Source organism: Sus scrofa, chromosome 7 (assembly GCF_054392235.1).
Source record: "Sus scrofa isolate SSC_HxYL_T2T_F1_AM1 chromosome 7, Sscrofa_HxYL_maternal_Yorkshire_Landrace_v2.0, whole genome shotgun sequence".
Lineage (NCBI taxonomy): Eukaryota > Metazoa > Chordata > Mammalia > Artiodactyla > Suidae > Sus > Sus scrofa.
Window position 1 is genome coordinate 103,258,037 of NC_139389.1, and position 23,170 is coordinate 103,281,206.

The following is a 23,170-nucleotide window of genomic DNA, read 5'->3' on the forward strand; positions in this document are numbered from 1 at the left end:
CCACAAGGCATGGCACGGGCTCTGCAATCTTTAAAAACATCAACGTTCTCTACAAGGTGAAAGGCCAGAGTCAGGATCGTGTAGCAGGGCAGGGGATCTGTAACTTCTTGGACCCTGGAAGAGTGTGACTGTCTATCTAGAACCTTCCAGAGAGGCTGTCGGAGGAATCAGGGTGTCTGCTCTTCTTGTCTGGCTGCTTATTTCTCTTAGGCATGGCTTACCACCCATGCCACGGCCCCACCTCCCAGGCCATCTCTCCCAGCCCTGCCTCCCGCACGCCCGTCTTGCTGCCTGCCTGTCTGTGCAGCTCTCAGCACATCCTGTTTGTTCAGTCCCCTTTGTCTCCCGCCAGAGCAGTAGGGAGAGGGGATTCCTCTGAGTCCCTTTGCTTTGGGCTTTGAAATCAGATCCTGGCACACCTGATTACACTCAATAGCTGGAAATGGTAAGGATGTCCGATGGGCAGAGGGCTCTTGTTCTAAGCTGTGCACACCAGGAAGGCAGGGGCTGGGTCTCCTCCTTGGGACCTCGCTGGAGGGGGGCAGGATGCTCCGCAGGAAAAGCAAACAGTGTAACTGAAGGGAAATTCACTTGAAAAAGGACTCAGAGCACAGGCCATCAAGCAGCATCGAAGCCATCCCTGAGGACACACAGTGAAGCTTAAGGCTCATTGCTTGTGCCTCCCTAAGTTGGGAAACATTCAGTTCCAGGAACCATCTGCCAAGGGGCCAAGAGGGTCAGACCTCTCTGTCCGTCTTTTTCTGTACAAGCGTTGCCACGAAGACCTTGGCAAAGGGAATAAAAACACCGCAACTTACATGCCGCACAGTGGGAAGCTCAGCAGGCTTTGGAACATTAAAGGGCAGCTCTTGTGCTTGCAAGAGCTCCTTAGCTGCCATGCTTGGCAAGCTTTCCAACAGAGATGCCACCCTGATGCACCAGTCCAGGGGCTTGAAAAGTTATTAGGAAAAATTTGCACCTACAGAAATTCATAAAGAACAACCTTGACCCACATCCAGCCTAAGAGATGAAATATTACCGGTGCAGTCCTGAACCCATCCTCCTCCCCATCTCTCAGCCATGCCATGCATTCCTTCTACTTTATGCATTCCAGTGATGTATGTGGCCCCCTTTGGGGTAATCACTTAAATTTTTGAGCTTCACTGCGGTGATCTATTAAAGGGGCTATTGAGAGGACTAAAGGAAATGATTGATGATAACTGTTTGGCTGTCCTTGTCAAGAGGAAAAAGTCAGCAGAAAGCATTGGGTCCAAGGCAAGGCTCTTCCTAGCCTGGCCCTGATTTGCCAGGACAGCCCCCTCCCAGCCCTCCCCCGCCTTCCCAATGCCATGGTCTCCAGACAAGCCACCTGTTCTCATGGCTTTGGATCCGTGCGGATGCTGCGCTTACCTGCCTGAAATGCTCAGCCCCTTTTTCAATCTTCTTTTAACTCTGGGATCTCAGATGTCACCAACTTGGCAGGGAGCAGAGGGCGGGGGCTTTCCCATCACCCTGGGCAGGGACTCCTGGTGCTCCCCTGGCTGTCTGCCTCTGAGCGCTTGTAGTGTACCCATGACATTCCTGATAGACCCAGCCCACTCTCTCACTGTGCTACAAATGCATCAAGGCCAGGGACGGGGTCTCCTCTGGCTGCTCTAGCCAGTGGCCTAGTGCATTAGCTGCTGGCCCAGGGCAGCCCATGCTGAGTGCGTAAGTGAGGGCATGAATGAATGACAGCTCAGGCATCAAGCTTACAACTTTCTGCCCCCGTTAACACAGAGAAGTCCCAGGCCCCCAGTTCTCCTGATAGACACTTTTTCCTCTAAGTCCCAAACCTTCTCTGTTCTGAAAGCACACAAGTGTAAGATCTCTTTGTAGGTTTCCAATGTGGAGCAAATATAATAAGGGGCATGAACTTTCTAACTTCATAACTTCAACAAACAACAGTTTCAAAGAGAGCCTGGATGAGCTTTATGCAGGCCTTAACTGTGGTTCTCTAGGTGTCCCGCCACCTGTGTTTTCTTCTTGGAGCCTGTAAAAATTCTTAAAGACCAGGGGAATGTACAGACCCATTCATCTTGCTTAGAAAATCCCTTTCACCGCCACAAAACCCAAATATTGGGAAACAACAGCCTGGCTGCTAAGGTGTTCTCACCCACACCCATTGTTCTCTGCCAAAACGTTTGGTGGCTACTGTGTAGACTCAGCTTTAGTCATGGAATCTTAGGAGGTGTGTCTGAGAAGTGGGATCAAGAGTAAGTCTGACAGTAACCGGTGCCATAAGCCGACTGGGTGCCCTGGCATTGCGCACAGGCACCCAGGTCTGCCCAGGAAGGAAATGTCAAGTGAGAATGCGAGCAGGGGCTGGACTGTGTGCTGGGAACACAGAGGTCAGTGTAAGGGTTTTCGTGTTCTCGTTTCCCACATTTTTCATTGTTATCAAGGTGAAATTCACATGCCATAACCATTTGAAAGTACAAATAAGTGGCAATCAGTACACTTAAAATGTTGTGTGCAACCGCCACCTCCGTCTAGTTTCAAACATTTCCATCACCCCAAGGGGAAACCCCAGACCCATTAGGCAGCTCCCCACTCACCCCTCCTCTCGGCTCCTAGAAACTACCAATCTCTCCCATCTCTCTGGAGACACCTCTTCTGGGTATATCATATCCATGGAATCATGCTATATGTGACCTTTGGTGTCTGGCATCTTTCACTAGCACATTTTTTGAGGTTCCTCCACATTGTAGCTTGTATCAGTACTTCATTCCATTTTAGGGCCAAAGCATATTCCATTCCACTTTTGGCTGTGGTGGGTAGTGCTGCTTTGGATCTGTGGGTACATTCGTTTTCTTATTTATTCATTTTCATTCCTTCATTTTGCTTTTCAGGGTCACACCTGCAGCACATGGAGGCTCCCAGGCTAGGGGTTGAATCAGAGCTACAGCTACTGATCTATACCACAGCCACAGCAATGCAGGATCTAAGCCGCATCTGCGACCTACACCACAGCTCATGGCAATGCTGGCTCCTTAACCCACTGAACGAGGTAAGAGATCCAACACACATCCTCATGGATACTAGTCGGGCTTGTTATCACAACTCCATGTATTTATTTGAATACTTGTTTTCAGTTGTTTGTGTAGATATCTAGGAGTGGTATTTCTGGATTACTACTTCTTTGCTTAACTTTTTGAGGAACTGCCACACCGTTTCTCACAGTGGCTGAACCATTTTACGTTCCCACCAGCACAGGTCTGATTTATCCTTCTCAGAGTCACATTCTAAAGGACGACAAAGCCCTTCTAGCTCTAAAGGGCCATGTGTCATGTAGACAGAACTCACAGCCTCTATGCAAAGAAACAATTTTGCACACACCTGTGGACAGGGTAAGGGGAGAAAGGGGAGCCCTTGCAGATAAGCTGAAGGATGGTTCAGAAAGTAGCAGGCTTTACCTGTCTCCTTGCCCTTCTCTCCTCACCTAAGCAAGGAATGCACCAAAGAAGTTCATTATCGGGAATTCCCATTGCCACTGAGCAGTAAGGAACTGAACTAGGATCCATGAGGATGCGGGTTCAATCCCTAGCCTCATTCAGTGGGTTAAGGATCCGGCATTGCTGTGAGCTGTGGTGTAGGCCAGCAGCTGTAGCTCTGATTCCACCCCTAGCCTGGGAACCTCCATATGCCACATCTTCGGCCCTATTAAAAAAAAAAAAAAAAAAAAAAAAGAATTTCATTGTCTACTGTGTCTTCTTTCTAGTTTATCTTCACTCCTACTTTATTCTCAAGACTGTAGGGTCACAGTGACCTTTCCACCCTTGGCCAGATTCCAGTAAATGTGCAGGACTCTGTTGGCTTGTGACTCAGTGTTTCAAACGCCCGCTTTTGTGAACACTGAACGCTACACTCATCAACATCTATGAGCCAGAAACAGAGGAACACCTTTAAAGACAAAGCTGCAAGAGCAAATTTATTAACAGTAGCTGTTGAGGGGAAAGGCAAGGCCATCAAGAGAGCCCTGCCCAGTTAGACTCTTTGCAGGGAAAGGACACACGACTGATTTCTCTCTTGACCCCTCCTGGAAGGAACCAAGGCTTGTGTTACATCTTCATAGCAGTATTATTTGACTGGAAGAATAAAAATTACTCTTGTATGGTAATTGTTCTTCCCTCTCAGTCTCACAGCTGAAGTCCCCGCCATCTGGGGGGACGGCCTTCCCGAGAGGGCTGGGAAACCCCTGAGACAGTGCCCTTTCTATCAGACACAGACCTTTAGGGCCGAACAAGGGTCTGGAGAGGAAGTGGGGAGGTGGGGTGGGGGATCGAGGCCCGAGGAGGCCTCTGAGGAAAGAGAGGAGTAGGGTCTCCCGGGTGTTGTCTGTGAGTGTGGAGCCTTGGGAGAATGACAAAGGGAAGATGAGGGGCCAAGCGCCCAGAGAGTGAGGGCTTCCTGTGGGGCTTGGCAGGAAGGAGACGCCCCACACCACTTGGAAGCAGGTCTTCCCACGTGCTCACGAGCCTCAGAGGCACAATGGGCTGGACACCCTAACGTATCCCGCCAAGAGCAGGAGGCCCCAGGACACCGCTCTGCATTGAGCCCTGCCCCTGGATGTAAGGGGGTCTCAGCTTTTCACAGGACAGGAGGAACTTGTCCTCACCCCCTGCTAGCGAGTAAAGAATGAACAGCCAGATTAGCTTTTGAAAATAGACCCCACTCCCTTTGGGGGGCCAAGTGGAGCACCAGTGATGTCAGCCTGGAGAGGAGGGTTCCTCCTCCCCAGCCACAGGCGAGAATTCTTACCTTTTGAGTCATAAACCAACAGGGCATTTTGCAGGGTGGGTGGGTGTGGTGGGCTAAACGGTGACTCCCCAGAAAAAAAGATACACGCACGCCCTAATCCCTGGAATCTGTGGGTGTGACCTCCTTTGTAAAAAGGGTCTTTGCACATGAAATTGAGTTGCAGATCTTGAGATGAGTTCATCTCGGATTCCCCCAGAGGGGCTCTAAATCCAAGGACAGGTGTCCTTAGAAGAAACGCACAGAGGAGAGATACAAGAAGAGAAGGCCGTGTGGCCCCAGAGGCAGAGACCGGAGTGATGCTGCCGCAAGCCCAAGAACATCTGGAGCCCCCAGAAGCTGGCAGAGGCAGGGAGACATCCTTCCCTAGAGCCTTCTGGGGGAAGCATGGCCCTGCTGATACCTTGACTTTGGACTTCTGGCTTCCAAAAGAATAAATTTCTGTTGCTTAAGCCCCTCAGCTTATGATAATTTGTTGTAGCAGCCCCAGGAGACAGATACAGACTTGTTGCACAGAGAGAGGTGGGGGGACTGGAGGGTGGGAGGATCTGGTGGTCTCGAAAACCAAGTTCATTCCTGGATCTGCTGCTGGTGTCCCAGGTGAACTTCCTTAACTTTGCGCTGTGGGTCTCTTTCCTCCAGTGTCCCTCACATGCTTGATCCTCCTGGCTGAGAGCAGGGCTCACGGCTCACTCAAGGCGGCTACTCAGAGTCTGGGGTCAGATCAGACACTCCCGCCTATTTTATTTTATTTTATTTTATTTTATTTTATTTTATTTTGTCCTTTCTATGGCTGCACCCGTGGCACATGAAGGTTCTCAGGCTAGGGGTCTTATCAGAGCTGTAGATGCTGGCCTACGCCACAGCCACAGCCACAGCAACACAGGATCCGAGCTGCGTCTGTGACCTACACCACAGCTCACGGCAATGCCGGATCCTTAACCCACTGAGCAAGGCCAGGGATGGAACCCGCAACCTCCTGGGTCCTAGTCGGACTTGTTAACCACTGCGCCACGACGGAAACTCCTCCCCCCTGTTTTAAACGGTGGGACTAGTAATGACCTCACTACTTCTAGAAGGTTTAATACATACTAGATGTGTTTATGGACATTATCTCCCTTGATCCTCAGAATAATCCTACAAGGTTAGTACTCACATCCCCATTCCACAGATGAGGAGGCTGAGGTTCCGAGAGGTCCTGTAGCCTGTTCAAGGTCATTCAGCCAATGAGCCCAGGTCTATCTTTACTCAATCCACAGAATTACAGAAGGTTCAAGCCTCACAAAGATGGTGGACCCAGAGTCCCACAGCATCCCACAGCGCCTGGCTGGATGGCAAAAGTGGATTTTTGTGTATTAGCAGCACTGCCACTAAAGTTGGATGACAGATTAACTGAGATTAAAGTTGCTGAGAGGACCAGGTTAGACCCTGCTCACAGCAGAGGGACAGCAAAACATCCAACTTCTGGGGAAATCTAGTCACAACTGAGACCCATCTCGGCCCCAAGGCCCCAAGGCCCCAAGCCTTTCTCCTCTCTCCCCAAGTTGGAGGGGTAGGCAAAACTCCTAACCAAGTGGCTTCCGCCGAGTGAGAATCCTGGACAGTCCACACACAGAGGACACATCCACAGAGCTCCCTCCCCCCAACCACAGCCAGGACCAAGAAGAGAGGAAACAGACCAAGAGAAGGGCTCCAGAAAGGCCTGTCCTAAGCAGGCTGGCTAGACTTGGGCGGGCTCTCCATGCCGGGAGTCCCCCTGCCTTTCACAGAGTCCCCATCAGAGTTTTAGGAGATCTGGGCTGATCCCCCCCCGCTGGCTGTGGCTTAGGCCAGGCCTGGCTAACGTGGCCGCTGCTTCCTCATCCTTCCAGTGCTCTGTATTGGAGGGAGAGCTGGGGCAGAGATGACCCCGGGGCCTGCCAGACTTCCTCCCACGCAGACCTCTGTGTGAGATAAAGGCAGGCAAGGCCGAGCCCCAGGACAGCCGCATAATAAATTCCCTCTGGCCTCCTCCCGGGCTCATTGTTCTAGTGCAGGAGTTGTTTTGAGTACGATCAAAAGGAAGGAAGAGCACTGTGCTATCAGGCTGGGGAAGAAGGATGCTCTCCTGACCGCTCCTGTTGCCCTTGGCCACCCTCATGTTAAATATGAGGAAACCGAAGGGCCATGTGCAGCCTAACCCCAACCGCGTGGCCAGGCGCATGGCCCTCTGGTGAGGCAGGGCTCCATCTGAAACATGCTGACACCCGTCGTGGTCGCCAGCCCTGGTCCTTTCACTCAGGCCGGAGCACAAGGTTGGAAGCAGTGTGGGGTGGGAGCCGGAAGTGGACTCTGGAGTGGCTGCCTTAGCTGTTGTTTACCCCCCAGGCTGAGAACTGAGGCGGTAAGGGCACAACACTTGGAAAGAATAGGCCACAAAAGGAACTTCCCGACTTTGGCTGGCTTGGTGCCTAGGGCTCAAGACAGTGAATAGCTCAAGTTCTCTGTGAACAGCTCAACTTCGGGTCCGTGGCCTTTTTCCTATGCTCTGCCCAGGTTCATGGGGCGGTGTGTGCCTTCAGGCCCCCCAGCCGGATTCCTGCCGGGAACTGGAGCAGAAAGCATGGCCTTCCTGCAGCTCCAACCGCAGAGGCAGGCAGGGAGGCGCTGAGGGTTCCTCCTCTCCGATGCACAGGCTCAGAGAGTCCTTGGCCTCTCAGACGCCTGCCCTGCCCAGTGCCCAGAGTCTGATTTGCCAGGTGCCCAGCTGTCGTGGCCTGGTCACCTTTGTCTGGGCTGGAGGCCATGTCTGAGCCATCAAAGGCGCCTCCATGGAAGAGGATGTCAATGTGCTTCCTCAACCAGAAAGGTGGTTTGAGCCCGGCCACAGCAGCCCAGGCAAACAAGCAGAAGCCTGTCAATGGAGAGACGGGGGCTGCTGGGAGATCAGACGACAACAAAATGAGAACCATTATCAGTCTCGTCCCAGCCCGAAGGAGGGAGAGCCTTTGAAGCCACAGACAGGCTGAACAGAACTTTCCACCTGAGAGACGCTGGAGATGGGAGGTCAGGCTGCACGCAGCCCCCACAAAACCTGATCAAAGCCTGCTGCAGAAGGGCGGGGGCCCACAGCTGCAGCCCCGCTCCCCCGACGGGCCCCCCCAGGGCTTTCTGCAGACAACGGGGCTGCCTCTGCAGGGGCCTGTGGGAAAACCCAGCGCAGATGCGCTGTGCAGCCAAACCCCCAAGCAGCACTGCTGGGAGAGGGGAATGCGAAACCCCTCAGTGGTCCTGAAAAGAAGAGGAAGGGACTCAAAGCATGCAGAAAATGCAAAGACCACCCACCTGAGGAGTGCCTACCTTTCAGAAACAAGTCACTCCCGGCTTCTGAAAGAACAAACAGGCCAACACGTCTGCTCAAAGTGCTGAGCAGAACATGGGGCTTTGTGGGAAGCCTGGCCCCTGTGAGCATCCGAAGCTTAAAGTGTGTTGGCCTCTGCGGTGCCTATTCTAGGGTTTCCTTGCAGCCACCTCCTCCCTGGCAACTGAGAAACAGCAAGAAGCCTCATTCAGGGAGGAACAGGGCCCAGTGTGGACGCCTCTAAGGCGCTTCTTCTCTGGCTGGATGGCGGTAGCTCCCAGGGAACATTCTAGGGGCCTCTTCTAGGCTGGATCTGGGATGGGGGCACTTGTGTCCGGCCTGCCTGCCTTGGTCCCTCTGGAACAGCTTCAGCCCACCGTGCCTGGCCCCGAGCCTCTTCCCTCCTGCCTGGAGCAGCACTTCATGGAGCCCACAGTTCGGTCTTTTCCGAAGTGGGTGCAACAGAGCAACGCCACCTCCACTGCGTTTTCCTTTTCCAGAGATTGAGAAGGCTCCTTCCTTCTCCCTCTGGGGGATGAGTTTGGAGGGAGGGTAGAAGCGGGTACTCACGTGGAGGCCTGGTTGGGGGGATTTGGGGAAGGAGGGCGTGTATGGAGGAGGAAGGTTGCCCAGGAGTGCGGGGGAAATCTGTGGTGAGAAAGTTCCAGAACCTCTGGTGTCACCAGCTGGCGGTCTTTCCAGAAGGGATGAACAGGGACTAGACCGAGGGCCTCAGGGGGGGACAGAATGGAGGATTGGAGCATCTCCTCCCCGCCCCCTTCTCCAGAGGCCACATCCTCAGGAGGGGAGGCAGCAGGGAGTGAGTAGCCGTCCGCCATTACTCAGAGGACATCTATACATGGTTACGGCTTTGCTGGTGAGGTGGGTGGGATTACCTCCATTTTACAGGTAGCCACACAGAGATTCCGAGAGGTGGCTGAGGCTCTCCCAGGACACACCTGGAAAGGTAGAGCCAGCACTCAGCCCCCGTTGGCCTGGCTCCAAAGCTCATAACCTTCCTGACTGGTTCTGGTCCTGCCCCGCCTCTCAAGGCTAGGCCTGCATTTGTTGACTTTCCACAAATATTTGTTAAATTGGATTCAACTGACTAGCTAAACACATGCAGGCCTCTTTCACACTGACCGAGAGGAATCCTTGAAGGGTCCAGGTTATGGAAGGAAATTCTCTGAGGCCCTAAATGAAATCCTGCTCTTGCTCTGAGGCGCACAGAGGCCTTTTTGGAAATTAATACCTAATAAAGTTGACGTGGACACCCAAAAAGATGAACAGGAGGGAACTGGATCAATGAAAAGCAGAGTAGGTAGGAGTTCCCTATGTAGCTTGGTGGTGGTGAACTCGACTAGTATCCATGAGGAGGTGGGTTCAATCCCTGGCCTCAGTCAGTGAGTTAAGGATCTGGTGTTGCTGTGAGCTGTGGTTAAAAAAAAAAAAAGTAAATAAAAATAAATACAAAGCAGAGTAGGCAGATAATAAAACTTCCCTGTGTTGTCTTTCTTTCTGGAGGCACACAGCTTTCAGAGGCCCTCATTCCATCTTCATCCCCCAGCCTCTCTGAAGGTGGCACAGCCGTGTGGATAGTCCCCCTCGTTTTAGGCAGAGACAGGTTTGGGTACAGAAAGCATTGGCAGTTTTCCTCCAGACAAACAGAGCACAGAGCTGAACTGGGAGCAGAGCCTCGTTCCCCAAACCTGTGAAGGGTGCTATTCTAGCTTTGTCTCCTGACCCAGCAATTAAAACCAGGTCCTTCTCTGAGATGTTGGGGGGAGAGGGAAAAGGCAGATGGTAAAGGAATGAGGGAGGCACAGCTGAAGACGTAGGCCCGGGTTTGGCCTGCACACAGTAAATCCCCCTTTGTTGGCCCATAGGCATGCTCTTTAATTTAGGCTTGTGTTCGTTCGTGTACATTAGCGGCTCTCACAGTCATGAGGACACAGACGCCTGAGCTGGGCCACTCACTTTAGGTAGAGCCACACCAGATGCTAAGCATCTCTGATGATGAAGGCAGGAAACTGCCGTCTGGGCTGACCCTCATCCAGGAAGGCCTGGTGGCCACAGGCGATGTTGAGGCTCAGACCCCTGGAGATGGGAAAGGAGACTTAATTGCAAAAGAGTCATCCTTTTTTGCAGGTGCATGTTCGATCATGTCATTTCTTGGCTTTAATAGTATAATATCAATAATCATTGCACATGGCTTCTTAATGGCTCTCCACTGCCAAAGAGCATAGGCTCAAATTCCTTCACTAGACCCCAGAGCCCTTTCATTGTGTGACTCCATCTGAGACCCCAGTTGTACGTCTTGCTCCTCTCCTAATTTCTGTGCAGTGGTTCCCAGCTTGTGAGCTGCAGGCCTGCAGGGAGTTTCAGCAAGGGGTTCCTAACTCTGTACACGCCATCAAATATGGGCTGTAGCCGGTGTCAATAGAGTGTCAAATTCAGGCTACTTTGAAAGGGTTGTCCACATTCCAGCAGCTCTTTGTCATTGAGTGTTTCTTGGGGGTACGAAAGTTCAACAACTCTTACAAGAAAGGAGCCTGCGTTGTGACAGTGGTTTCAAAACTGGGCTCTGAGGAACTCCTCAGAGAGTCCCCGAAGTGTAACTGGGGGGAGGATGAGGATGGAGCCAGAGCCGGTGGGACACCCCCCACCCCCACACATACCACTAACGCTTCCCCCTTTTCTCACAACCAGAGCAGCTCTGCTTTGATCACTTTTGCACACTGGGCTTTCCAGTAAGATCTAATTTGTAGAAAGGACTCTGCTGGGGAGGAGAGTCGGGTGGAGTTTACAAGCAGTGGCTGAGGACAAAGTACACGCACTTCTGGCCATCCCTCTGCCACCGTTCAGTGGAGCACAGGGGGAAATCTGTCACAGCCCTGGCTGTGCCAGCCAGGAATTAACTGTGGGGTGTGACTGATACAACGGCAGGCATCCCTTCGGACCAGACCCACACCATAAGCCACCTGGGTTTGTTAGCTTCTTAGATGTATAACGTCCATGGGGCTCTTGGAAATGAACTTGCACATTAGCGCATCCTGTGGTCAATGTAAAGACATGTCCCCCTGTGTGTGCATCTTCAAACGTGTCCTGCCCTTGGGGCTGGGGGCGAGGGGGGGTGTTGCCATCCAGCTCCTCTTGGGCAGTAGAGTTCCCAGAGGGGTGGTGCTCATAGGGGACCCATTTTCTTTTTTTCCCTTTTTTTTCTTTTCTTGCTGCCCCCACAGCATATGGAATTCCCAGGCTAAGGATCCGATCCGAGCTGTCGTTGCGACCTACACCGCAGCTACAGCAGCGCTGGATCCTGTAACGCATTGTGCCCGGCAGGGATTGAAGCAGTGTCCCAGCACTCCAGAGATGCTGCCAGTCCCACTGTGCCACAGCGGGAACTCTTGTAGTTTCTACCCAAATCGGCTGAGCTTCCATCCTCCCAGCCTGGTTTCAGACGAAGCAGCAAAGGAAGAAATCCCTCAAACAATCCAGAACACTGCTCATTCGCATGTGAAATTCAGGCAGAAGATCTGAATCCACGCCTCTGTGCCTGCTTTTTGGTCTACCATGACACATACTTTTAAAAAAGCCACCTTCCCAGGACACGGGCTCAGGATAAACGCTGCAACACGAATGGCAAATGTCTCTGTTACATGAATATACTTAGAAGCAAGTGAGAAGCAGACCCAGGCCTGTCAAGGCTATGACTGAACCAGTTGGAATGTGGTTCTGTGTGTATGTGCCCATGTGCACGCGTGTGTGTACACATGGGCATATACACATACTTGGCTCTGCGTCCCTATGTGTCGGGGGTATGCTGAGCTGGCAGAGAGCTTCGTGTGTGTCTGCCAGAGGGTCAGGGAGCACCCACACTCCTCGATGCTCAAATTGTTAGACGAGGGGCAACTGAGGGGAACTTCTGAGAATGAGAGGGTATCTGGGTGTGAGCGCATGTCTCTGTTCAGGCGTGTTGGGGGAAACCACGGGGAAATTTTGTGTCTGGGGCAGGTGCACACGCATGGTGAGTGTGCATGTATTCAAGTGCGCCGACGGGAAGCTGAGAGAAAGTTTTGAGAGTCTGTGAAAATTCTCAGCTAGAAAAAAAATCTGGCAACTCCCCACACCACAGGTTGGTACACATTCAATGCTTGCGAAGCTCATTTCCTGTACTAGTTACTAGCCCTTGTTTACACAGGACACAAAATGGGATTTAGAGCAAAAGCTCCAGGTGTCAGAGGTGAGATGAGGGACCATGTGTTTCAAGAAGGCGGGGATGGAGGAGGGGGGAGGGGGAGGGATGCTGCCCTGTGCCTTTTCCAAGACCAGTGAAATTAATTTTCAATTTGAATCCACGCTTCCCACCCTTATGTGCTTGAAAGGGAGAGGAGAATGAACTCTAATCTTAAAATTCCGTCCTCCTTCACTGCTCTGAAGCCATTTTAACACCCAATCTGCTCAGCCAATAGCAGCTGGACGTGCTCGTGTGTTTATGCGTTTTTAAGCTTGTCTGGCTTGCTTCGCTTTGAGCTTTAGTTTGGGAGCCCAGCCCCAGAAAGTGTTTATGGGCTTGTCACTCTGCTTTATTCTGACTCACCTTGGTTTGGTGGCCCAGAGGGTAGCCCTTGACTTAAGGACTCTGGTCTTTGCACGGGGCGGGGAGGGTCCCCCAGATCCCGCAGGGTCCTCAGGCTGGCATCCACTGCCAAGTTGGTGAGTTCAGACCAACACCCTGTGGTGTGCCCATGGGCAGGCATTTCTGAACACCTCAACGTGGGGAGAAATGGCACCCTACAAGCTCCTTGGCATGGGACCTTCTCAGAGTCTGCCTTGCCAGTGTGTTCGCCTTTGTGGCATCCAGCTCATAATAAACGCTCAATGGCTGCTAATTCCCATGGTGCGTTCCATTCCATTCAAGGGCTGGGATGCTGTAGCCAGAGCCGACAGAGCCAACGTCACTCTGGATGTTGCTACAGCAGGTGTCCGGAACCCCTACAAGCATTCCTGATGGACCCATATGAGAGGCATGAGACTCTGCTCTTCCTCTAGTCCAGACTCGGGGAAGCAGGAGCCAAAACTCTCCTGGGTCTTGGGTCTATGGAGCAGAGAGTCCAACCCTATCAGGGAAGCAAGTGTGGGCAAAACAGAGCCTTGAGGATTATACCCATAACCCTTGGTGCTAGTGAAAACAGAGACCCATCAGGGAAGGTGCTCAGAAGCTCTCTGGGAGGCAGAAGCCAGAGGAGCCATACCTTGTCCTCTTTCAGGTCGAGGTCCAAGTCCTGCTTAAGACTGTGACGCTAGAGTCTCTGTGATGGTGGGACTCAAAGATGCTGGTGAGGCATTTCCCAGGGTTTGCCCTGGTCCAATGCAGTGGTCAGTTGTTTATGATGATAGGAGTTCGGTTTACACTTCCTCCCTGCTCCGTTGGAGTCCCTTTGTCATCAGGCAAGTCACAATTTCTCATCACTGGGAAACCTGTGAACAACAGCAGGACTCGTAAGACTGGGACCCACGACTCCTCAGTGAATTCCGCACTCCTTTGAGGCACTGCCTAGAGTTCGGGGAGACGCTTGCCAGGGAACAGGGACCTGGGAACAGCAGTGGAGATGGAGACAGTAAGATGCAAACCAACACCCCGGACAGGAACTCTCAGCTTCTATGCACAGGGGGTCTGGACCTAGAGTTGACATTCTGTGCGAGCTTGTGTGGCGCTCTCTTGAGCTGTTAGTCCGTTCAAACCCCAACAGAACCACCTCCCAGAGTGGGTGGCCCAGGCCACTGCAGCCCAAGAGATGTCCTTCCTTGGTTAGAAGGTTCTCCATCTGGAGCCCTGGAAGCCATAGGTTCCTTCGGGAAGAGGCCTGCGCTCACCCCTCCTGCTCCAAGGCAACTGCTTTCTTGGTATCAAGCGTTTCCCTGCCAAGAAAAGCCCCTGGGGGGATGCTGAATATTCATTCTCTCTGCCTGTGCCCACAGTGTCCCAGCCATTGGTTAGCCCCCAACAGCTTCTGAAATGATCACCCTTCTAATCGGTGGCATTTGCATGGGCGGAGGCTCTTCCTTCAGGTTTCCTTACAAAGGGGTTTGCCTCTGGGGACGGGTGGGGATCCTCTCCTCTGTCCTCCCTATGCCCCCATGGACCCCTCCATCACTGTGCCACCGCTGAAGTCATCGGCCTTCCCTTCCTCATGTCTTTCCCTGATAGCCTGGAAATCCATAGAGCAGGGGGACTGTCAGAGAGCACACGGGAGAAGGGGGCTGCCTGGTGTCCTAACTGAGGGGTGCCTTGAGTCTGGGGCAGGGGGGGTACCCCCAGCACTCACGAGCCAGTGGGTCTTGGATAAAGGTACTTTTCAAGGGAAGTGTAGTCTGGCCTAGCTGAGTCTCATCCTCATCCGATAACACCTAGTGCTACATTTTTTTTTAACCTAAAACATGGAGATAGATTAATTACCCCACGCCCAGCACTGGATTATTTGTAGAACTACATATGAAAAAGATTTTGTCATGTCTTTTCCATGGCCAGTGCCATGCCTATAAGAGAGTGGTGTTAGATAAAGGCCCCCAGCTTTCTTCCTGAGCATCCTCTGATGAACGGAAGCTCTTTCTGTGATTCAGAGGCCCGGCTCTCCCTGCCTCTGCTGCCAGTTTCCCTTGTGACCTTCTGTGAGTCACTTTGTCTCAGTGATTCGGGCTCATCATCTGTGAAATGGGAATATAGGGTTGTCAGGGCAAGTACTTTGAACCCACAACTGAGTGGCAAGATTGTTGGCACTGTTCTCTGTTGCCTTTGGTTAAATGAGCATAAAGACACTGCCCTAAAGAATGGTGTTCGGGAGTTCCCCTTGTGGCTCAGTGGGTTAAGAACCTGATTAGCATTCATGAGGTTGCAGGTTCGATCCCTGGCTTCACTTGGTGGGTTAAGGATCCAGGGTTGCAATGAGCTGTGGGGTAGGTTGCAAATGTGGCTTGGATCCAGTGTTGCTGTGGCTGTGGCATAGGCTGACAACTGTAGCTCTGATTTGACCCCTAGCCTGAGAACTTCCATATGCTGTGGGTATGGCCCTAAAAAGACCAAAAAAAAAAAAAAAAGAGTGGTGTTTAGAAGGGGCCAGAGCTTGGTGTGATGTGGGGACTGAGTGGATCCTAAGTCTCTCCCCTCTTGTCATGTGAGTGGAATGGTGACCCAGTAGCTCTCCAACTGAGGGGTCAGCAGACTTTTACTGTGAGGGGCACATAGTAAATATTTGTGCTTTGCCGGCTTTAGCATCTCGGCCACGATCACTAAAGCAGGTTTATTTTCCACCACAGAAAATACATACACTGGAGTTCCCATCATGGTGCAGTGAAAACGAATCCAACTAGGAACCATGAGGTTGTGGGTTCGATCCTTGGTCTCACTCAGTGGGTTAAGGATCCGGCGTTGTCATGAGCTGTGGTGTAGCTCGAAGACGCGGCTCAGATCCTGCATTGCTGTGGCTGTGGTGTAGGCCGGCATCTGTAGCTCCTATTCCACCTCTAGCCTGGGAACCTCCATGTGCCATGGGTGCAGCCCTAAAAAGACAAAAAACAAAAAACAAAAACAAAAGGAAAATACATACATACACAAGTGGGCTTGGCCATCTTCCAATAAAACTTTATTTGCACCATCAGGCTGGGGACCAGATTTGGCCCATGGGCCATGGTAGGTTGACCCCTGCTTTAGCTCGTGATAGGTGCCCAGCAAAAACTCGGGAAATCAATTGGTGGAAATGAGTCGAGACTGCTCTATCCATTCAGATCCTTGATTTTGCCTCTCTTTCCACAGGCCCAGCTTATGTGCTCCTGCCCTGGGGTCACAGGGGCAAGGCCCTCACCTCCCCTTCACTCCCCTCCCCCAGCTTTGTGAGATGACAGGCTCTTTCACCCCCATTCCCCCCCCGCCTCGTGGAGAGCAGACTTTTTGTGGCTTCCAGGATCCGTTCCCCTCCCCCTCCCCACCCAGGGCCTTCCCCTTCCATCCCGTTTGTGGGACACACAATTTGTAATCTCCTTAAAACCCGAGAAGCGAGGTCTCTGATTCATGTAGATTAAAATCAGCTGCAACCTATTAATGGCCCAGAGCCCAAGACAGATTTTAGGAAACAAAAACACTGGACCAAATTAGACCGAACTGGCCTCTGTCTCCAGGGGAAGGAGCTGGGGTAGGAGGCTGGGAGTGAGCGGAGTGGCCATGTGCTTTTAATTAGTTTGGATTCTCTTCCTGAAGCTAATTCACCCAACACAAAGCATGTGTAGCGCCCTGGAAGCGGGCAGCCTTAGAGCCAGGCTCTCCCTGGTGCAGCCCCGGGTTCTGTTGGGGGACCCGGGGCTGGTTGTGTGTGTCTGTAATTAACAGGTTTCAAAGCGGTTATTTTGGAAAAGAGAATTTCAGTGGCGCGTTAAAATCCTTTCATCAGCCATCAGCCAGCGTCCCGAGGCCTTCAGCAAGGCTCTGGCCACTTAGGGTTTCAGAAAGCTTTGAATTCCCAGGGTCTTGTTTGAGAATGTGGAGGCTTGTATCATGGGTTTTTATGAGGCTGATGGTTATGGTGATTTTCATTATGTTGTTGGGTGACTGGGATCGTAAAAATGTTTCTCTCTTCCTAGAGAACCCAAGAACACGACAAAGAAAAGCCCCTGCCTTTATAAAAGTTGCGTAACACACAGGCTATGACTCCCTCATGGGAAAGAACTGGCTCTGCCTCTGGGCGGAAGGTGGGGTTGCCCGGGGAGGCGGGGGTGGGGGGTGAGGGGATCATGAGGCTAGAAGAGGCAGGGCGCCAGGCCCCTGGCTCCCCTTCCTGGGACCTAGAGAGATGCCTTCTGCTGGACTCCTGCTCGCAGTGTCTCAGTCCAGTGTCCCTTTGCCTCCTGGCGCATCAGGGCTGTCAACAGAGCTGCAAAGGTAGCAAAGGAGTTTGCATTCTTCAGGATTGGCGCTTTGGGACACTTCTAAGAGTGGGAGGAAATGGGCAAATTCACATGCAGCTTAAAATAAAGCACGGCGGTGGACAGGGAGCCGATTCCGGCCAGGCTGGGTGGTCTGATGGTACCTCTGGAGGGAGGTTGCCTTGGGCACGGGATCGGCTGCCCCAAGGCTGAGAGAGGAGGCAGGAGAGTCACTGGGGCCTTCTCTTGGCACCCACAGCCCAGAACCATGGAAAGGAGGGTAATAGGTACCAAATCCCACAAGCCACAGAGATGATTTCTTAGCACTCTGAGTTTAAAACCTCAGAGCCTGGTCAAGCTCCCAGAATCACCATATGGAGCAACAGGAACTTGGGCTAAGCCTGCGTTATTTGATAAATGGAACCCCAGCCTGGCTTTACTTCCTATTTTGATGATGGCTACTTTCCCGAACCTTCCTCCTTTCATGGAGGACCTGAAAAATATTCTGGGGAAATTGCTATGAAATAATCTCTGGGGCTTAAAAACAACGGGGTGGTGGGGGGGGGGGATGTCTCCAGAGCAACAGGCCTGATGGTCAGCAGGTCACAAGTAAGACCTAGTCCACAATAAAGCAATGACGACATGTTCAGAGAATGAGAGGGTGTCGGGGCGGGGGGGTGTCCCTCTGAGCTGGGAGGGACATTGGGGTCCAGCCAGGCCAGGACTTCATTTTACAGATGAGGGAGCTGAGGCCTGGAGCCAGCGGAGGGGGTCCAGCCCACAGTCTCTGACTCTCAGAGTTTGCTCACCTCTGCAGCTCCTCACCAGGCCACAGGGTCCCTTTGCCTTGACATTTTCATTCCTTCATTCAATATTTATTGATTACCTCCTGTGTGTCAGGCACCTCTAGGTCCTAATTTTGTACCTGTGAATTTTCTGCGGTGGAATAAAAGAGGTACACTTCTGTGGAGCACATTAAAGAAGGGAAGGGAAATTGCCTCCCCAAATCCAGATTTTGGGAAAACGTTGTGAGCCTCACGTCTTTGAGAAACACCTGCTGTTGGGTGTGCCTTTCAAAGGACCTGATTTTATCCCTGTCCCATAGGGATGGGACTTAGCCAGGCTGCCTCCCCTTGCAGGCACCTGGGCGTCCTGGCCCAAAGGATTCTGGGAATGACCATCGTCAGGGATTCTGTGGGTCCAAGTTTGAGCCAGTGCTGTCGGGAAGCCAGGCCAACTGGGGCAGTCCTGGTTGTAGGGTTCCCCCAATCTGTTTGCCGTCGTCCTCCTACAGTGCACTCATCAGTCCTGTGCCCTTGTTTGCCTCTGTGTGAATAATTCCTCGACCATAAATCAGAGAACTTGGCCCAGAGTTTTGGATTAACTGGGATCTTTACCTTTCCCGAGGCAAAAGAAATGAAAGCAACAACAACAACAAAATAAAGGAGTTCCCGTTGTGGTGCAGTGGTTAACGAATCCGACTAGGAACCATGAGGTTGCAGGTTCGATCCCTGCCCTTGCTCAGTGGGTTAAAGATCCGGTGTTGCCGTGAGCAGTGGTGTAGTTTGCAGACTCAGCTTGGATCTGGCGTTGCTGTGGCTGTGGTGTAGGCTGGCGGCTACAGCTCCGATTAGACCCCTAGCCTGGGAACCTCTATATGCCACGGGAGCGGCCCTAGAAAAGGCAAAAAGACAAAAAAAAAAAAAAGAAAAAAAAGGAAGTAACAAATCTCCTTGTTTCTCATGGCGTAGCATCCACATCGAGGACACGCTGAACGGGGGAGCGTGAGCCAGGCCTGAGTCTACCCACCCCTCCTCAGCTCCTCGCACCTGCTGTGAGCAGTCACGCACGCTGCCTTCATGGACTCGTTGGTTCATTCAACAAATATTCAGTGAGCAGCTATGAGCCAGGCTCCATTCCAGACACTGGAGATACAGAGTGAAAAACACAGTGTCCCTCCTTGCTTTGTTTACATCTTAGTGGGGGCGACAGATAATAAGCAAAAAAAAAATATATACACACACACACATATATGTTTACATATATACATATATCAACTCGTGCTAAGAGCCTTGAAAATAGTAAAGCAGGAAAAAGAGACTGCGGTGAGGGGGACCCTCTCTTACACCCAGTGGAGTCCGGAAGACCTCTCTGAAGAGGTGACGTTTGGGCAGGGGTGGAATGAAAACAGCCTAAGCCATTCAATCCTGGGAAAGAGTGTTCTAGGCAGAAGGAACAATAAATGCCAAGGCCTGGGGCAGGGACCAGTCTAGTGTGTTGGGGAACAGTGGGAAGTCAGGACTGGAGCAGAGTGAGTGATGGGGACAAGGGGACACAAGGTCACAGAGGTAGGCAGGGTCCAGCTCAGGGAGGGAAGACTTGGGCTCTTGCTCTGAGCATCAGGGGATGTCTTTGGACCAGAGCAGGGGTGGGGCAGAGATGCAGGCTGGAGGGCTGTCGAGAGGCTGACAGAGCAATGATAGGGGCCAGCTCGGGTTAAACATTTGCCCTCAGACCCATGGCAGGCGGCAGCTGCACCTTATGGGCGGTGCCTTGCGTGGAAACCTTTGAGGGTTGCATGTTTCAACAAGGTAAGGTGGGGCCTGGGAGCTCACTACCTCTCTACCAATTAGTCTTAAGCCCTAAGAAAGGAAATGCTGCTGTTTAAATAGCGTGGTTGGGACCCGTGAGTCAGAGGGTCCTCCATCAACCAGATCACCACGGGTAGGCTCTGGGAAATTGCTGATTCAGGGTGTCAAGCCCCCCGCTGAGAAGTCTGGCCGCCTGTTGAGGCCTCTGGATGCCTTCAGAGGAAGCAGGCTCAAATACAGACCTGGCCTTTCGGGGATCTGGCTTTATTTTTGGCTGACTGTATACCGTCTGGTCGGTTTCATTCCCAGGCCTTTCACTTTGCAAAATGCAGGCCACTTCACGGGGGAGCAGAGGGGAGAAGGAAAAGGCATGGACTTTGGGTTCGACCAGCCCTGAGTTGCAATCCTTGCCTCACCGCGTAACAAGCTTTTGGAGATGCTACTGAAACATCTAGAACTGTACTGTCCAATACAAGGGGCTATTGTAATTTAAATCAATTCAAATGAAATAAAATTTACAATTCAGGAGTTCGCATCGTGGCTCAGGGGTTAACAAACCCGACGAGTATCCATGAGGACACAGGTTCGAACCCTGGCCTCACTCAGTGGGTTAAGGATCCGGCGTTGCTGTGAGCTGTGGTGAAGGTCACAGACTCCAGCTCAGATCTGGTGTGTCTGTGGTGTCAGCCGGCAGCTACAACTCCGATTCAACTCCTAGCCTGGGAACCTCCATAGGCCGCAGGTGTGGCCCTAAAAAGACAAAAGACAAAAAAAAGTTATAATTCAGCTCCTCAGTCCCACTCAGTACACCTCAAACCCTCCATAGCCACACAGAGCTGGTGCCTGTCGTGGCACTGGACTGTGAAGACATTTTCATCATGGCAGGAAGTTCTACCGGATAGTTTCAGTGCTTTCAAAAGGAAGTAACCCGGGAGAAATGAATGTGTTAACACGCACGAAGCACAGGGTTCTTCGCCTGTCTCATTGTAGGTGCCCAGCACATAACAGTCACCATGATTTATTGTGTGGATCTCTGGCTTGGCTCTGCTACTGGCCACCTGGGGGACCCCCCAGCCTCTCTGAGGCTCAGTTTTCTGATCTTTAAAATGAGAAGGACTGATGATATGGTCATGTGAGAAAAAAGAATGTATACATGCATGTGTGACTGGGCCACCATGCTGCACAGTAGAAAATTGATAGAACACTGTGAACGGCTATAATGGAAAAAAAATAAAAAATCGTAATAAAAAAATGAGACATGATACGTGATGCTGAGTGAACTTCACACAGCACGACATGGTTCTTACTTTTCCTAGCTCTCCCTGGACCTAGAAAAACACTGCTGCTGACTTCATCTAGACCTGAGTTTGGAATTGCCAGTCCTGCCGAGCCTAGCGGGAGGCATGACTTAGATCACAGCTCAGTAGTGGATCCTGGAGATTTTTTTTTAGCGATTGTGGAGGGTTTGAACAGGGTTCGTGGTATGAAGGTTTTTTTTTTTTTTTTTTTTTTTTTTGTGGTCTTTTTATCTTTTCTAGGGCTGCACTCGCGGCATATGGAGGTTCCCAGGCTCGGGGTCTAATTGGAGCTGTAGCTGCCGGCCTTTGCCACAGCCATGCCAGATCCAAGCCGCGTCTGCGACCTACACCACAGCTCATGGCAATGCCGGATCCTTAACCCACTGAGCAAGGCCAGGGATCGAACCCACAACCTCATGGTTCCTCGTAGGATTCGTTAACCACTGAGCCAATACGGAAACTCCAATGATATGAAGTTCTAATGCAACAAATGAGCCAGTCTCCTCAAGAAACACAGTCATTTTGACTCAAGTCATATATTCCCCTGATGCCCCCCAAACTGTCCGGCCTTGGGGTCCCCGGCCCCTGTTTCCTCGCCTGATTGTTCCTTCTCTGGGCGCAGGGTGAGGCTCTCAAGCAGCCCGTCTGCAATCTCGGCCTCCAGTCAGTCTTCCTTTTGCTACTTTGGGGCTATGTTGTTGTTGAATGTTTATTAACTGCAGGCATTTGGTGGGTGGAAGTGGATTTGCCTGGGGCTGGAAGGAAGTCATTTGCCAGCCCGGGATAAGGTGCGGTTTAAGAATTGAAGCCAGAATCCTCCTCACCTGCCTAATGCATTTCAGGGGAGGGTTGTTTTCAACTCCCAAATTACCTGCTAGGATTTCTAGACCTGAGATCCTATCTCCCCTCCGGCTGTTTTCTTTCATTTCCGATAAGCAAGACAAAGAAAGAAAAAAAAAAAAAAAAGAGTGAGAGGCTTAAGACCAACCTTCTCCTGCTCTTTTAAATAAAATTGCACACAGGGAGTGATTTCCTTGTCCGTCTCTGTAGAGCCGGCAGGAGAAGGGCCGGGACAGGCAGTCTGAAGCTCTGCTCCTGGGCGCCTGGGAGAACAAATGCAGCTGGGGGTGTTACAGAAAGCTCAGGGAATAGTGTGGACTTCGGGTGCCCACCAGAACTTTCTCATCTCCCTGCTGAAAGCTGTTCCATCTGCAACTTTCTCTTCTCAAGTGATAGCAACTCTGGCTCTCAGGCTGTTTAGGCCCCAAACCTAGACAGTCATACTTGATCCTTGGCTTTCTATCACAACCCCCCCCCCCGCCCCCGCTTCCAAGGTGGTGGGGAATCCTACTGGCTCTACTTTCAAAACCTATCCGGAGGAGTTACCATCATGGCTCAGTGGAAACGAACCCAACTAGTGTCTGGGAGGATGCGGGTTTGATCCCTGGCCTCACTCAGTGGGTTAAGGATCTGGGGTTGGCATGAACTGTGGTGTAGGTCACAGATGCAGCTCGGATCCCCCGTGGCTGTGGCCAGCAGCTGTAGCTCCAATTCAACCCCTAGCCTGGGAACTTCCATATGCCGCAGGTGCAGCCCTAAAAAGACAAAACAAACAACCTATCCAGAGTTCAACCAATTCTCACCATCCCTTCTGCCAGCATCCTGGTCCAAGGCAGCACCATCTCTTCCCTGGTCAACAGTGATAACTTCCTGTCTCCCTCATTCTACTTCCCACTAACTGGTCCCCCTGCTTCTACTTGCCCTACAGTATATTCTCAACATGCTCTGGCTCAAACCCCTAAATCACTCCCATCTCATCTAGAGTAAAAAGCCAAAGTCCTTCCAGTGGCCCTCCAGGCCCTGAAGGATCCGGCCCTTGTTAGCGGCAACTTTCCCACCCCCTCCTCTCCCCCTTGGTTATTCCTCCAGCCACACTGGCCTCCTTGCTTTCTTCAAAAACACCAGCTACGCATCCGCATTGGAGCCTTTGCTGCAGCTGTTCCCTCACCTCTTCAAGTCTTCCCTAAAATGTCACTTTCTCACCAAGGCGCCTCCTGATCGCCTAGCTCATCTCAAGCTCTCCCCGTACCCCTTGCATTCCCACTTCCTGTGACCTGACTCTGCCTTTCCCCCCTTAAGTCATCACTTTCTAACATGCCACAGTTGCCCCTCTGTGCCCACAGGAGTTGTTTCCAGGAACCCCTGTGGATCCCCAAATCCATATATCG

The 23,170-nt window shown here is 51.8% G+C and overlaps 1 protein-coding gene and 1 long non-coding RNA gene across 19 annotated transcripts in view; one reads left to right on the forward strand and one right to left on the reverse strand.

Moving 5' to 3' along the window:
* RAD51B (RAD51 paralog B) overlaps positions 1 to 23,170 on the forward strand; it is a 790,317-nt gene that overhangs the window by 598,965 nt on the left and 168,182 nt on the right. The window lies entirely within an intron of this gene.
* LOC146401816 (uncharacterized) lies at positions 783 to 6,889 on the reverse strand. Its single transcript, XR_014811040.1, has 2 exons — positions 5,745 to 6,889; positions 783 to 3,532 (listed from the first exon to the last, which is right to left on the reverse strand). It is a non-coding gene; the product is annotated as an uncharacterized LOC146401816 (long non-coding RNA).